The sequence below is a fragment of the Erinaceus europaeus genome, chromosome 12, assembly GCF_950295315.1.
Source record: "Erinaceus europaeus chromosome 12, mEriEur2.1, whole genome shotgun sequence".
Lineage (NCBI taxonomy): Eukaryota > Metazoa > Chordata > Mammalia > Eulipotyphla > Erinaceidae > Erinaceus > Erinaceus europaeus.
Genome location: NC_080173.1, coordinates 95,363,399 through 95,378,558, shown reverse-complemented (window position 1 = coordinate 95,378,558; position 15,160 = coordinate 95,363,399).

Below are 15,160 nucleotides of genomic sequence, written 5' to 3'. Positions count from 1 at the left end.
AGAAAAGAAAACACAAGTAGAACCTGAAGTGGAATTGGCGTATTGCACCAAAGTAAAAGACTCTGGGGTGGGTGGGTGGGGAGAATACAGGTCCAAAAAGGATGCTGGAGGACCTAGTGGGGGTTGTATTGTTATATGGGAAACTGGGGAATGTTATGCATGTATTGTATTTACTATTGAATGTAAAACATTAATTCCCCAATAAAGAAATTAAAAAACAAAAACAAACAAACAACAACAACAAAACCAGTGAACTGGTCTGGGAGGTGGTGTAGTGGATAAAGCACTGGACTCTCAAATATGAGATCCTGAGTTTAGTCTCTGGCAGCACATGTACCAGAATAATGTCTGGTTCTTTCTCTCTCCTATCTTTCTAAAAAAAAAAAAAATAGGGGGGTTTAGAAAAGTGATGAAGCAGGTCTGCAGGTGTCTGTCTTTTTCTCTCCTCTCTGTCTTCCCCTCCTCTCTTGATTTCTTTCTGTCTTATCCAACTACAACAATGTCAACAACAACAAGGACAACAAAATGGGAAAAATGGCCTCCACGAGTAGGGGATTTGTTGTGCAGGCACCGAGCCCCAGCAATAACTCTGGAGGTTAAAAAAAAAAAAAGCAGGTGGTGCAAAGCACAAGGACTGGCATAAGGATCCCGGTTTGAACCCCGGCTCCCCACCTGCAGGGGAGTCGCTTCACAGGCAGTGAAGCAGGTCTGCAGGTGTCTATCTTTCTCTCCTCCTCTCTCCATTTCTCTGTCCTATCCAACAACGACAACAACAATAATAACTACAACAATAAAACAACAAGGGCAACAAAAGGGAATAAATAAATTAAATAAATATAAAAAAAAAGAAAAGAAAAAGAAAAAAAAGAAATATACACTCAGACTAAAATGTAGGGCAGTTATAGAACTGTCTTTCCCCTGACATATTGAATTAATACTTATTTATAAGATTATAAATTAATAGAAGTATAGTTTCACACTGTTCCCACCACCAACAGACTGTGACCCCCACCTCTACCCTGTAGGTGAATCTGCAAGCCCCCGACCCCAGAGTGCTTCACTTTGGTGCAGTGTGCCAAACCTAGTCCGAGTCCTACATTGTGTTTCGCCTTTCTGTTCTTATTTCTCATTTAATATCCATGAGTGAGATCATCCCTCATTCATCCTTCTCTTTCTGGCTTACCTCACTTCACCTGATTCCTTCAAGCTCCATCCAAGATGAGGTAAAAAAGACGAATTCATTATTCTTTTTTAAAAAATTAAAAAGCTTCTTCACAGCAAAAGAAACCACTACCCAAATCAAGAGACCCCTCACAGAATGGGAGAAGATCTTTACATGCCATACATCAGATAAGAGTTTAATAACCAACATATATAAGGAGCTTACCAGACTCAACAACAAGACAACAAATAACCCCATCCAAAAATGGGGGGAGGAATTGGACAGAATATTCACCACAGAAGAGATCCAAAAGGCCGAGAAACACATGAAAAAATGCTCCAAGTCTCTGATTGTCAGAGAAATGCAAATCAAGACAACAATGAGATATCACTTCACTCCTGTGAGAATGTCACACATCAGAAAAGGTAACAGCAGCAAATGCTGGAGAGGATGTGGGGTCAAAGGAACCCTCCTGCACTGCTGGTGGGAATGTCAATTGGTCCAACCTTTGTGGAGAACAGTCTGGAGAACTCTCAGAAGGCTAGAAATGGACCTACCCTATGACCCTGCAATTCCCCTCCTGGGGATAGATCCTAAGGAACCCAACACATCCATCCAAAAAGATCTATGTACACATATGTTCTTGGCAGCACAATTTGTAATAGCCAAAACCTGGAAGCAACCCAGGTGTCCAACAACAGATGAGTGGCTGAGCAAGTTGTGGTATATATACACAATGGAATACTACTCAGCTGTAAAAAATGGTGACTTCACCGTTTTCAGCCAATCTTGGATGGACCTTGAAAAAATCATGTTGAGTGAAATAAGTCAGAAACAGAAGGATGAATATGGGATGATCTCACTCTCAGGCCGAAGTTGAAAAACAAGATTAGAAAAGAAAACACAAGTCGAACCTGAAATGGAATTGGAGTATTACACCAAAGTAAAAGACTCTGGGGTGGGTGGGTGGGTGGGGAGAATACAGGGCCATGAAAAATGATGAATTAAATAGTGGGGGTTGTATTGCTAAATGGGAATCTGGGGAATGTTATGCATGTAAAAAAAAAAAAAAAAAGAAGTAGAAACGCAAAGCAGAAATTGACTGAGTTTGGAGTATGGCACCAAAGTAAGAAAGCAGAAGTATACTAGAGTTTGCAGTGAGTACCTCCCTAATACTACCTCTCCACTTTTCCAAGCTTTGGGTCCATGATTGCACAACAATTTTTTTGGCTTTGTATGTTAACTCTCTTTTCAGTCACCAGGTTCCAGGTGTCATCAGGATGCCGGCCAGACTTCCCTGGATTGAAGACACCACCAATGTGTCCTGGAGCTCAGCTTCCCCAGAGACCCATCCTACTAGGGAAAGAGAGAGGCAGACTGGGAGTATGGACCGACCAGTCAACGCCCATGTTCAGCGAGGAAGCAATGACAGAAGCCAGACCTTCTACCTTCTGCAACCCTCAATGACCCTGGGTCCATGCTCCCAGAGGGATAGAGAATGGGAAAGCTATCGGGGGAGGGGGTGGGATATGGAGATTGGGCGGTGGGAATTGTGTGGAGTTGTACCCCTCCTACCCTATGGTTTTGTTAATTAATCCTTTCTTAAATAAAAATAAAAAAAATAAAAAATTAAAAAAAAAAACATATATGGGGCGGAGGGTAGATAGCATAATGGTTATGCAAAGTGACTCTCACGCCTGAGGCTCCAAAGTCCCAAGTTCAATCCCCGCACCACCATAAGCCAGAGCTGAGCAGTGCTCTGGTAAAAAAATAAAACAAAACCATATATGTATTTAAAAATATTTATTTATTTATTCCCTTTTGTTGCCCTTGTTTTATTGTTGTAGTTATTATTGTTGTTATTTATGTCGTCGTTGTCAGATAGGACAGAGAGAAATGGAGAGAAGAGGGGAAGACAGAGGGGGAGAGAGAAAGAGACACCTGCACTACTGCTTCGCCGCTTGTGAAGTGACTCCCCTGCAGGTGGGAAGCCGGGGGCTCGAACCAGGATCCTTCCGCCAGTCTTCGTGTTTTGTGCCACCGGCACTTAACTAGCTGCGCTATTGCCCGACTCCCTGAATTCATTATCCTTTATAGCTGAGTAATATTCCATTGTGTATACATACCACAACTTGCTCAGCCACTCATCTGTTATTGGACACCTGGGTTTCTTCCAGGTTTTGGCTATTATAATTGTGCTACTATGAACGTGATATACACAGATCTTTTTTTTTTTATTTTCTTTATTGGGGAATTAATGTTTTACATTCAATGGTAAATACAATAGTTTATACATGCATAACATTTCTCAGTTTTCCATATAACAGTACAACACCCGCTAAGTTCTCTGTCATCCTTCTTGATCTGTATTCTCCTCCCCCCCCACACACCAGAGTCTTTTACTTTGGTGCAATATGCCAATTCCAGTTCTACTTGTGTTTTCTCTTCTGATCTTGTTTTTCAATTTCTGCCTGAGAGTGAGATCATCCCATATTCACCCTTCTGCTTCTGACTTATTTCACTTAACAACACACAGATCTTTTTGGATGGTTGTGTTTGGTTCCTTCAGATACAGCCCCAAGAGAGGAATTGCAGGGTCATAGAATAGGCCCATTTCTAGCCTTCTGAGAATTCTCTTATTTTTTAAACTTTTTAATTATATTTATTTATTTTCCCTTTTGTTGCCCTTTTTTATTGTTGCTGTTGTTATTGATGTCGTTGTTGTTGGATAGGACAGAGAGAAATGGAGAAAGGAGGGGAAGACAGAGAGGGGGGAGAGAAAGACAGACACCTGCAGACCTATTTCACTGCCTGTGAAGCAACTTTTCTGCAGGTGGGGAGCCGGGGGCTCGAACAGGGATCCTAACTGGTCCTTGCGCTTTGCGCCACATGCGCTTAACCCGCTACGCCCGACTCCCTATTTTTTACCTTTATTTTATTTATTGGATAGAAACAGCCATAAATCTAGAGGGAAGGGGGTGATAGTGAGGGAGAGGCAGAGAGTCACCTGCAACACTGCTTCATCACTTGCTAGCATGCCCCCTGCAGGTGGGGACCAGGGCCTTGAACTCAGGTCCTTGAACGTTGTAACATGCACTTAATCAGGTGCGTCACTCCCCAGTCCAGAGAAATCTCCAGACTGCTCTCCACAGGGGGTGGGCCGATTTACATTCTCACCAGCAGTGCAAGAGGGTTCCTTTGTCCCTAGTATTTGTTGCTGCAACCTTTTCTGATGTATGACATTCTTTTTTTTTGCCTCCAGGGTGATTGCTGGGGCTCAGTGCCTGCCTGCACCATGAATCCATTGCTCCTGGAAACTATTTCTTTTCCCTTTTGTTGCACTTGTTGTTTTATCGTTGTTGTGGTTATTATTGTTGTTTTTATTGCTGTCCTTGTTGGTTAGGACAGAGAGAAATGGAGAGAGGAGGGAAAACAGAGAGGGGGAGAGAAAGATACCTGCAGACCTGCTTCACTGCTTGTGAAGCGACTCCCCTGCAGGTTGAGAGCCTGGGGTTTGAACCGGGATCCTTATGACGGTCCTTGTGTTTTATGCCACCTGTGTTTAACCCGCTGCGCTACCACTCGACTCCCTTTTATTTATTTTTGATATTTATATATTTAATTAGTTTTCCTTTTGTTGCCCTTGTTTTTTATTGTAGTTATTGATGTTGTCGTTGTTGGATAGGACAGAGAGAAATCCAGTGAGGAGGGGAAGACAGAGAGGGGGAGAGAAAGACAGACACCTGCAGACCTGCTTCACCGCCTGTGAAGCGACTCCCCTGCAGGTGGGGAGCCGGGGGGGGGGGGGCTTGAACTGGGATCTTTCTGCTGCTCCTTGTGCTTTGTGCCACCTGCGCTTAACCTGCTGCGCTACCTGTGCAGAAACTTTTTAATTTGATGTAGTCCCATTGGTTGATTATTGATTTATTTATTTTTGCCTCCAAGGTACTGGTGCTCGGTGCCTGCACTAACAATCCACTGCTCTTGGTGGCCATCTTTTTTCCATTTTTTTTTGTTGTTGTTGCTGTTATTATTGTTGTTGTTTCTGCTGCTGTTGTTGTTGGATAGGACCAAGAGAAATTGACAGAGGAGGGGAAGATAGAGAGGGGGAGAGAAAGACAGACACCTGCAGACCTGCTTCAGAAGCAGGTAGGGAGCCAGGGGCTCGAACTTTGGGATTCTTGCACCAGCCCTTGTGCTTGCTACTATGTACACTTAACCCGCTTTAGGCATGAAAGTCCCTTTACATATAACCATGATGCTACCTCCTCCTCCCTTCTTTAGTCTTTTTCATAAAGAAACTCTTTTTTTTTTTTTTTTTTTTTACCTTCAGGGTTATTGCTGGGGCTTGGTGTCTGCACTGTGAATCCACTGCTCCTGGAGGCCACTTCTTTCCATTTTCTTGCCCTTGTTGTTTATTGAATAGGACAGACATAGGGAGAGAGGGGGAGAGAAAGATAGACACCTGTAGTCTTGCTTCACCGCGTGTGAAGTGACACCCCCTGCAGGTGGGAAGCCGGGGGCTCAAACCAGGATCCTTATGCACCATATGTCTTAACCCACTGAGAGATACCACCCAACCCCCAAGAAACTTTTTTTTGTTGTTTTTTTAATCTTTATTTATTAGAGACAGCCAGAAATGAAGAGGGAACGGAGCGACGGGGGGAGAAACGCCTGCAGCCCTGCTTCACCACTCGTGAGGCTTTCCCCTGCAGGTGGGGACCAGACGCTCGAACCTGGGTCCTTGTGCACTGTAACATGTGTGCTCAGCCAGGTGCACCACCACCCGGCCCCCTGAAACTCTTTTAAAGAGACAAGTTAGACTCTTAAAAACTCCCCTTTGCACTGGATATAAATCCTTCACCTCCCATAACCATAATAATAATGACAATCTCCATCTCTCTCTCTCTCTCTCTCTATATATATATATATATATATATATATATATATTATATATATATTTTTTTTTTACCAGAGCACTGTTGCACTGTTCAGCTCTGGCTTATGGTGGTGAGGAGGGATTGAACCTGGGACTCTGTAGCCTCAGGCTTGAGTCTGTTTTACATAACCATTATGCTATCTACCCTCTGCCCCTCCCCTTATTATCCATTCCCACATCCTGAATTTCTTTCCTTCCTGCCAGACACACTTGCTTATTCCTGCCTCAGGGCTTTCACACATTCTTCCTCCACCTGGACCACCTTCTGCCCACTCTGTCGGAGAAGCCTCTGTAGATGGCTACCCTGTCTCAAAAAGTGACCCTCTCCTTCATCTCCCCAGTTACTCTGGGTCCTCTCATCCTGACACTAACTGCTCATTCCTTACCTAAGTGTGTGCTCACTGGTACAAACGCCATGAGCTCAGAACTGACTAGGTCATCTTCATTTTCCCGTTGGCTGGCGCGACTGGAACGGGAGTTCAAAAGCAACCCACACAGTGGACATTTAATATTTATTTATTCCCTTTTGTTGCCCTTGTTGTTTTATATTGCAGTTATTATTGATGTCATCATTATTGGATAGGACAGAGAGAAATGGAGAGAAGAGGGGAAGACAGAGGGGGGAGAGAAAGACACCTGCAGACCTGCTTCACCTCCTGTGAAGCGACTCCCCTGCAGGTGGGGAGCCGGGGGCTCGAACTGGGATCCTCAAGCAGGTCCTTGTGCTTTGCACCACTTGCGCTTAACCCGCTGCTCTATGGCTGGGCTCCGGGCAGATGACACTGCCAAGAAAAGGAAGAGGCAGCTGGCTGGAGTGAGTGTGGAGGAAGAGCTGGCCCAAGTGATGAAGGGGTGACCGAGTGCAAACAGACAAACAAGCAGTTGACACAGAGAGGAAAGTGTCTCGGCAGGAGCAAAGTCCCTGAGCGGGTTATCAGAACCGGGATGGTTTATCAATACAGAAGAAGACTGGTGGTCTGGGAGGAGACACAGTGAATAAGGCACTAGACTCTCAAGCATGAGGTCCTGAGTTCAGTCCCTAGCAGCACATGTATCAGAGTGATGTCTGGCTCTCTCTCTCTCCTCCCTCTCCCCCGTCTCTCATAATTGATTCTTAAAATATAAGATAGAAAGAGAGATAGATAGATAGATAGATAGATATAGAGAGCTCTCACTTGGGGGGGTCAAGGACAAAGAGTTTTTTTTTTGACACCTGTAGACCTGCTTTACCGCCTGTGAAGCGACTCCCTGGCAGGTGGGGAGCTGGGGGCTCGAACCCGAATCCTTACACCGGTCCACATGTGCTTAACTCCTACGCTACCGCCCAACTCCCAGAAAGTTTTTTTTTTTTTGTTTTAAATATTTATTTCCTTTTGTTGCCCATGTCGTTTTATTGTTGTAGATATTATTGTTGTTGGATAGGACAGAGAAAAATGGAGAGAGGAGGGGAAGACAGAGAGGAGGAGAGAAAGACAGACACCTGCTGACATGCTTCACCGCCTGTGAAGGGACTCCTCTGCAGGTGGGGAGCTGGGGGCTTGAACCGGGATCCTTACGCCGGTCCTTGAGCTTTGTGCCACCTGCGCTTATCCCAGTGCGCCACCTCCCAACTCCCCAGAAAGGGGGTTTTTAAGCACTACATTGGGCTTTGGATGAGTCTCACAGTTCCCAAGACTGAGGCCACTTCTTCCTATACGGCCCCAGAGGGCAGAGCTATGACTGAGAAAGGCAACCGAGCGAGAGGGTAGGTAGCATAATGGCTATGCAAAGAGACCTAAAGCTCCAAATTCGAAGGTTCAATCCCCTGCACCACTTTAAACCAGAGCTGAGCAGTCCTTTGATAAACAAAAAATAATAATAATAAAAGAAAAGAAAAAAAGAAAGGCAAACACTAGCTCCATGAACAAGGATCACTTCTGTAATCGGAATTCCCTCTAGTTCAGGAGCATGGCTGACTGCAGAGACTGAATTCCTGGAACAGTGTTTGGAATATGGGATGGAGCATTGAAAATACCACTTTTTCCCCTTTCTTTCTTTCTTTTTTTTTTTTTTTTTCTCCCTCAGAGCACTACTCAGCTCTGGTTAACAGTGGTACAGAGGCTTGAACCTGAAACTTTAGAGCCTCAGGCATGAGAATCTCTTTTCATAACCATTATGCTATCTACCCCTGCTTCAAAATACAACTTTGTGTTTGTTTGTTTGTTTGTTTTGCCTCCAGGGTTATTGCTGGGGCTTGGTGCCTGCACCATGAATCCACTGCTCCTGGAGGCTACCTTTTTCCTTTTGTTGCCCTTGTTTTATCATTGTTGTGGTTATTACTGTTGCTGCTATTGATGTTGTTGTTGTTGGATAGGACAGAGAGAAAAGGAGAGAGAAGGGGAAGACAGAGAGGGGGAGAGAAAGATAGACACCTGCAGACCTGCTTCACCGCCTGTGAAATGACCCCTCTGCAGGTAGGGAGGGGGGAGTTTGAACTGAACTGGGGCCCTTACAGCAGTCTTTGCGCTTCACGCCATGTGCTCTTAACCTGCTGCACTACTGCCCAACCCCCAAAATACAACTTTAAAAAAAATATTTATTTTATTTATTCCCTTTTGTTGCCCTTGTTATTTTATTGCTGAAGTTGTTGTTGTTATTGATGTCATTGTTGTTGGATAGGACAGAGAGAGAAATGAAAGAAGACAGAGAGGGGGAGAGAAAGAAGACAGAGAGACAGAGAAGACAGAGAGGGGGAGAGACAGACAGACACCTGCAGACTTGCTTCACCACTTGTGAAGCGACTCCCCTGCAGGTGGGGAGCCGGGGGCTCAACTGGGATCCTTACGCCGGTCCTTGTGCTTTGCGCCTGCGCTTAACCCGCTGCGCTACCGGGCGACTCTCCCAAAATACAACTATTTAAAAACCATGTTGTTATCATCATTTTTATTTACTAGATAGAGATAGCCAGAAATAGAGAGGGTAGGGAGAGACAGGCAGACACCTGCAGCGTGGCTTCACCACTCGCAAAGCTTTCCCTCAGCAGGTGGGGACTAGGGGCTTGAACCTGGGTCCTTGTGCATTGTAACATGTGCACTCAACCAGGTGCACCACCACCTGGCCTTTTTATTTACTTATTTATTATTGGATAGAGGCAGAGAGAAATTGAGAGAAGAGAGGGAGAAAGAGAGGGAGAGACACAGACAGAGACAGAGACACCACTCATGAAGTTTCCCCCTGCAGTGGGGACTAGGGGCTTGAACCTGGGTCCTTGTGCACTGTAATGGGTGTGTGCACTCAACCAGAATGTGCCACTGCCTAGCCCTCAAAACACAACTCTTTTAAAAATATGTTTATTGGGGGTCGGGCGGTGGCGCAGCGGGTTAAGCGCATGTGGCGCAAAGCGCAGGAACCGGCGTAAGGATCCCGGTTCGAGCCCCCAGCTCCCCACCTGCAGGGGAGTCGCTTCACAGGCGGTGGAGCAGGTCTGCAGGTGTCTGTCTTTCTCTCCCCCTCTCTGTCTTCCCCCCTCTCTCCATTTCTCTCTGTTATATCCAACAACGAATTGCGTCAACAAGGGCAATAATAATAACCACAACGAAGCTACAACAAGGGCAACAAAAGGGGGGAAAAATGGCCTCCAGGAGCGGTGGATTCATGGTGCAGGCACCGAGCCCAGCAATAACCCTGGAGGAGGAAAAAAAAGTTTATTTATTTCCTTTTGTTGCCCTTGTTTTATTGTTATAGTTATTATTGTTGTTATTGATGTCATCGTTGTTGGATAGGACAGAGAGAAATGGAGAGAGGAGGGGAAGACAGAGAGGGGGAGAGAAAGACAGACACCTGGAGACCTGCTTCACCGTTTGTGAAGTGACTCCCCTGCAGGTGGGGATCCTTACGCAGGTCCTTGTGCTTTGCGCCACATGTGCTTAACCCACTGCGCTACCTCCCGACCCCCAAAATACAACTCTTAAGCTCCTTTCCCCCCCAATCTGAGACCCAGGGCTCCTGGGCAGAGAAAAGGTGCTGGGAAGCCTGCCACGCCAGGCTGTCCGGAAAAGAGGTGTCTCCGCAGGCCCCCAGGTCCTGCTCTTCCTGAGCCCAGGGTGCCGCTTGTGGAGGTGAAGCTACTGTCCACACGAGGGCAGCATGGGACCGTGGATGGAGTGGAGCTGCTCCCCAGCCTCTTTCTCCTCCTGTCCTCACCACCATCAAGCCCCTGTCTGCCCATTTTCAGTGGATTCTCTGGGGGAGACTTGGTCCCCTGTCTCCCCTGGCTTTGGCCTCCTGAGCGTGGTGGAGGAGGTGACTTCCTCTAGAGAGGGCTCAGGGCAGGGACAGCTGAGCTGTCCTGTGGGTTGGGGGGCTGGGTAGAGCCCCTGCTGGTTGACCTCACAGCACAGGAGGCCGGGTGCATTGGAACTTGAAGGGACAGGCCCGAGAACTTAGGCAGGCCTGCGTGTGCTGACGGCTGCTGCTCCGCGCTCAGCCCCGGCCCACTCACTCTTGGGGCGTGGGTGGAGGGAGCAGTGCCCAGTGCCCAGCAGGAGGGAGGGAGGCCCCAGGAGCCTGCGAGTGTGTTCCGAGGGCTCCGGGTTTGCTCGAGTAGCCATGGGAGGTGGCAGGAAGATTTCTCTTCACCCCATGTCACAGAGTAGGGGGGTTGGGGAGGGGTCGGCACAGAGTCCTTGGGGTTTGCTAGAGGTCTAATGGGTAAAGGGAGGGCTGGCATGGTCCTAGGGTCCATCAGGGCCCAGGGGAGTATGGGAATGTGTGTTCCTGTTGAGGCCACAAAGGGAGGCCTGTGACCCTGACCACCAGATCACCCCAGAAAAGCCCTTCATCTCTGCGGCCAACAGATAGCTAAAGTGGGGGCATTCTCCCCGCTGGCCCCAGCTTTTGCTCAGACCTACTCACACCTCCCAAGACAGGCCTAGAGGTGACGGTCCCCAGGAGAGAGGGAGACTCCTGCCAGCACAGAGGACCCAGCTGCCAGGAAGGGAACCAGGGAGTAGGTGTGTGGGGATGCTGGGTCTCGGAGCAGGACCTGAGTAGCTCCCCATCCACTCCCCCACTGCCACCCCACCTCTGAGTGAAGAGTAAAAAAGTGGCAAACAGGGTCAGGAGACTTCTTTTCACAAAAAACATCTAAGGAGGATGAATGCCTCCAGGGTTGGGAGGGCCCTTGCTGATCCCTCTCAGAAGCCTCCAGCTGGGCCAGCCAACCCATTGCCGTGGCAACCGGTCCCCTTCTGGATCTCCTTCCTTAGCTCCTCTGGCAGATGAGCCCTCTCAGTTCAGGCTAGAGCAGGACTGGGGCGTCTAGAGGATTCCTGCTAACTCAGCTGTCAGTCTCCAAGGTCCCAGGACAACCTCCATCTCAGGGTCTGTCTAAGGAGGGAGAGGGCACCTGGCAGAGCAGGCACCAAACCATACCCAAGGTCCTGGGTTCAAGTCCCAGCACCACAGGGGAGCATTGTGGATGTCACCAGGGAGCCCCATGGTAGTGAAGTAGTACTCTCCTCTCTCCTGCTCTTCCCTCCATAAGAAAGGAATAAAGTTGGTACCTGGGGCCCTTCAGTGGTGGTATAATGAACATACTAACCACCCCCATCCCCAGTGTCATAATAAAACCCAAAAAAGGGAGTTGGGTTAAGTGCAGCGCGTTAAGTGCATGTGGTGTGAAGTGCAAGGACTGGCATAAGGATCCCACTTCCAGCCCTCTGCTCTCCACCTGCGGGGGGGGGGGGGTCACTTCACAGGCGGTGAAGCAGGTCTGTAGGTGGAGGTCTGTCTTTCTCTCCCCCTCTGTCTTCTCTCTCCCCCTCTCTGTCTTCCCCTCCTCTCTCCATTTCTCTCTGTCCTATCTAACAACAATGACATCAATAACAGCAATCATAACTATAGCAATAAAAATAAAAACAAGGGCAACAAAAGGGAAAATAAATTTAAAAAATGTTTTTTTTTAAATTTTATTTCTTTTTTTATTATTTTATTCTTTCCCTTTTGTTGCCCTTGTTGTTTTATTGTTGTAGTTATTGTTGTTGTTACTGATGTCGTCGTTGTTGGACAGGACAGAGAGAAATGGAGAGAGGAGGGAAGACAGAGAGGGGGAGAGAAAGAAAGACACCTGCAGACCTCCTTCACCGTCTGGGAAGCGACTCCCCTGCAGGTGGGGAGCTGGGGGCTCGAACCGGGATCTTCACGCCCTTCACGCCGGTCCTTGTGCTTTGCGCTGCGTGCGCTTAACCCACTGCGCAACCGCCCGACTCCCAATAAAATGTTTTTTTTTTAAATAAAAACCGAAAAAGACAGTCAAGGGGGCGGGGCGGTGGCGCACCTGGTTAAGTGCACGTATTACCACACACAAGGATTCAGGTTCAAGCCCCTGGTCCCCACCTGCAGAAGGAAAGCGTCATAAATGGTGAAGTAGGTCTGCAGGTGTCTCTCTGTCTCTCTCCCTATTTACCCCTCCCTCTCAATTTCTTCCTGTTCTATCAGATAAAATAAATAAAGTTTAAAAACATCCTCAAGAAAAAAAAAAGTAAGTGAAATGGCCTTTGAAAGAATTCTGAATGGAGGCCTGGCAGTGGCACACCAGGTTGAGCGCACACATGTTACAGTGCACGAGGGCCCAGGTTCAAGCCCCCCATCCCCACCTGCAGGGGGAAAGCTTTGCGAGTGGTGAAGCAGTGCTGCAGATGTCTCTCTGTCTCTCTCCCTCTCTATCTTCCCTTTCCCTCATGATTTCTGGCTGTCTCTATCCAATAAATAAAGATAATACAAAAAAATTTTCAAAAATCCTGAATGAACAGTGGGCTGTGCACTCCCCACCCCAAGTGCCGACCCTCCCACTATCCCCACTTTCCCAGGAGCCTGGCAGAACAAAGACCACCGCCTGGAGCCTGGCCTCAGCATCTACCTGATTCCCTTCTCCAAGCCTGCTTGTGGGGACACTGAGGTCTGAAGAGAGAGGACTGGCCTTAGGGCTTACAGGGGTATGTAGCCACGGGGGGGGGGAAATGGGGGTGTCCTCACTGTTGGACTGATGAAAAAGTAGGCAGTAAGGACCACAGGGAAGTCACATCCTACAGTGGACGGGGGGGGGGGGGGTGGGTTCTGCTCAGGTGCCAGGGGTAGTGAAAAAGTAGAAAGCAAAAAGGAGCAGCAGTCTGAGGAGTCACAGACAGGAGGCTGGTGGGTGCGGTCACTGATGGGTGCTGCGAAGGTCTGAGTGCAAAGCCTCATGTGGAGGCAGCATATTGGTTCTGCAGAAGCCTCTCACAACCTGAGACTCTGAGGTTGCAGGTTCAGTCTCCAGCATTACCGTGACCCAGAGCTGAGCAGAGTCCTGGCCTTTCTCTTTCTCTGTGTGTGCATCTTTCTATCTGTCTCTTTCTCATTAAAATAAATAAATATGCACATAGTGTGAAGCACAAGGACCAGCACAAGCGATCCCACCTGCAGGGGGGTCGCTTCACAAGTGGTGAATCAGGTCTGCAAGTGTCTGTCTTTCTCTTCCCCACGCTGTCTTCCCCTCCTCTCAATTTCTCTCTGTACTACTATCCAACAACAGCAGCAGCAACGATAACAACAATAATAGCAACAGTAGCAGCAACAATAATGGGAAATATGGCCTCCAGGAGCAGTGGATTCATAGTGCAGGCACTGAGCACCAGCAATAACCCTGAAGGCAATCAGTCAATCAATCAACCAAATAGGGACTGATCCAGGCCAGGAGCTCAGGGGAATTGGAAGAGAGACTTGGAGACCTTCCTGGGAGAGGAGGCAAGCTGCTGAGACCTTGTGGATGATGAAGGGGTGGGGAGGACGCAGCAGAAGGGAGGGGACAAAGGCCAGCATGTGTCTCCTATGGCTCTCTGTGAATCAGGCCTCCCTGGTCATGGCCCCCGTACTCCCAGAGCCCCAGACGCTTGGCCTGCAGCAACATCTGCATCTTTCCACACATGGCCTCAAGTCAGTGTCAGGCAGAGAAAGGGACCCGTGCTGGAGTCTGGAGCCAGGGGCTCTGTGTCACTACTCCATCAGGTGACCTCTCTTGCCATCCCATCTTGTTGGTGAGAAAGCAAAAGCGAACTGACTTGCAGAGGCAGGTGTGACCAGCCTCTTCTCTCTTGTCAGAGCCACTCCAGGAAGCTCTTCTGCGTTGGGACGAGGCCCGAGACTGCCCTGTGGGTGACAGGACAGTCTGAGCAGTGGCTCCTTTGTAGGGTGTCAACCTCCACCCCCACTCCATTTCTGTGCCTTCTGTGCACTCCTTGGTCCCCCACATTCTCAGGCAAACACAGGTAAAGGCCCAAGGGCATAACTAGCGCAGGCCTGGCACTCAGCAGCCCGGTGCCACTCAGACACTCTGTGGCCTGGCGTCCTCACTCGCAAGATGGGGCTCAGAGTAATGTCCTGGCCACAGGCACTGCCTAGCTCAGCAGCCTTCTCCAGACAAGGCCAGGCAGACGATTTCAGGGGTTCTTTCTTGGGCCCCCAGTCTCTTCTGGACATATGGGATGCACCTGCCCAGAGAGGGGTGACAGAGTGAGGGTGAAGGGGGCAGGGCCAGGGCCGGGAGAGGATGGGCTGGGGCACAGTTGCTGAGTGAGTGCCGTAGAGGGCTCAGTGCTGGCAGCCAGTGGGTGAGGGCTGGCTCTGCCTGGCTCAGTGCAGGCGGCCGTCCTGGCACCGGGCCCTCACAGCGCTGGGGGTTTTAATCGATCCTTTTCCGCAAGCAGCTCCTGGAGGTGCGGGGGCGGCTTCCCCTTGACTCCAGTCTCCTGGAGGATGCGGCTGGCTAAAAATAACTTGAATCACTGTGCTCCCAACCTGGAGCAGAGGAGGGGCCTGGGGGGGCCTGCGGGGGTGGGAGCCCTGAGGGAATGCTGCTGCCGCAGTCTGGAGGGGGGGTTCCCTAGAGGAGGGGGCGGGCCGGTGCTCCCGATGGGAAGGGGCGCAGAAGTGTTCCGGGAAGGCCTGGCTTCTCCCCCACCCTTGACTCCTCTCCACATCTGCTTCCCCCAGTGCTTTTGGGACCGAACTGATATTGAGGGCTGGCTCAGAGCCCTGGACTT